The sequence below is a fragment of the Colobus angolensis genome, unplaced genomic scaffold, assembly GCF_000951035.1.
Source record: "Colobus angolensis palliatus isolate OR3802 unplaced genomic scaffold, Cang.pa_1.0 Scaffold55, whole genome shotgun sequence".
NCBI lineage: Eukaryota > Metazoa > Chordata > Mammalia > Primates > Cercopithecidae > Colobus > Colobus angolensis.
This window is the reverse complement of record NW_012119043.1, coordinates 7,814,962-7,816,701: the sequence shown is the minus strand read 5'-3', so window position 1 is coordinate 7,816,701 and position 1,740 is coordinate 7,814,962.

Here is a 1,740-nt window from a genome sequence, read left to right as displayed (position 1 = left end):
TTCAGGTATTGTTTTATAAGCAACAGAAAATGAACTAAGGGCCAGGCACGGTGGCTCACGCCTGTAATCCCAGCACTTTGGGAGGCTGAGGCAGGCAGACCACCTGAGGTCAGGAGTTCGAGACCAGTGTGGCCAACATGGTGAAACGCTGTCTCTACAAAAATACAAAAATTAGCAGGGCATGGTGGCAGGCACCTGTAATCCCAGCTACTCAGGAGGCTGAGGTGAGAAAGTCGCTTGAACCCAGGAGGCAGAGGTTGCTGTGAGCCGAGATTGTGCCTCTGCACTCCATCCTGGGTGACAGAGCGAGACTCCATCTCAAAAACAAAACAAAGAAAATGGACTAAGACAGCATGTTTCTCTATTTTTTGCAAGGGAAGAAACTGAGGTTTAGGGAAGTGTTATCTGCCCAAGACTGCACAGCCTGAGTGGAAATCCAAACTTTTCTCACATGAGACACAGGCAGTGCCCCGATCCCCATCATGGCTGTCACATCCAGACCAGGGCCCAGGTTCCCACTCTACCCTTAGGGACTAACTTAAATCCTTGGCACCATCCCATGTTTGGGAGGGGAAATAAGGCTTAGAGAGTTAAGTGACTTACAGAGCTTGGATTCACACTCAGGTCTTTTGGAGCCCAAAGTCCCTCCTCCTTCTGCTATATGAGGAGTCCCAGCCCTAAGAACACAGACCTGAGCCGATGGTCTCTGTCCCACATTCTAAGGATGTGGAGGGCTGGAAAGCAGAAACCATGTCTGGAGTACTGTGAGCCAGAGTTTTGCTCTCAGAGAACTGTCCGGCCCCCATGCTGTATGGTCCTGAAGGAGCTATCAATCACAGTGCCCTGGCCAGAGATGGGTGTGGACCAGACTGGCCAATCAGAGTTCCCCATGCCCCAGTTCAGGGTAGGGACATGAACTAAGCTGGACCAATCAGACACCTCCCTTTTCAGTTGAAACTAACAGAAAGTCTTCTAAATTAGGGCCCAGTTTAGCCAATGTGCCCAATGTTTCAAGAGAGTTGATGAGAAAGACACAAGACAGAGCCCTGGTGCATGTGTGAGTGCCTGCATCCAGCCATGCCTGAAGTCCACCTTGATGTCCTTGTTCCATGTGCCACATTTCCTTTTTCACTTATGCTGCCTGAGTCATGTTTCTGTCACTTACAACCCAGAGTCCTGGGTAATTGGAGTCTGGAGAAAAGCAGGTGTCAGAGGTCAGATTTGGCTGGAATGAAGTGAAATGGAGCCATGTGTCATAAGAAGAGGAACAATGATCTTCCAGTGTGAAAGAGCCAAGACCAGTTTTGCCAGGAGCTGGGGCCAACAGTGGCCCCCATCACTTGCTAATGTCTGTGGTCACGGAAAGCTTGAGGGAGAGCAAGTGGAACGCAGGGCTTCTACGTTTTCATACTCCCTGATTAATGGTTGCTTTATTTATTTAGTTAGTTAGTTTTGAGTTGGAGTCTCGCTGTCGCCCAGGCTGGAGTGCTGTGGCGCGACCTCAGCTCACTGCAACCTGCGCCTCCCAGGTTCAAGAGATTCTCCTGCCTCAGCCTCCCGAGGAGTTGGGATTACAGGCATGTACCACCACATCCAGCTAATTTTTCTATTTTTTGTAGAGACAGGGTTTCACCATGTTGGCCAGGCTGGTCTCGAACTCCTGATCTCAAGTGATGCGCCTGCTTTGGCCTCCCAAAGTGCTGGGATTATAGGCATCAGCCACCGCACCTGGCCTCATGG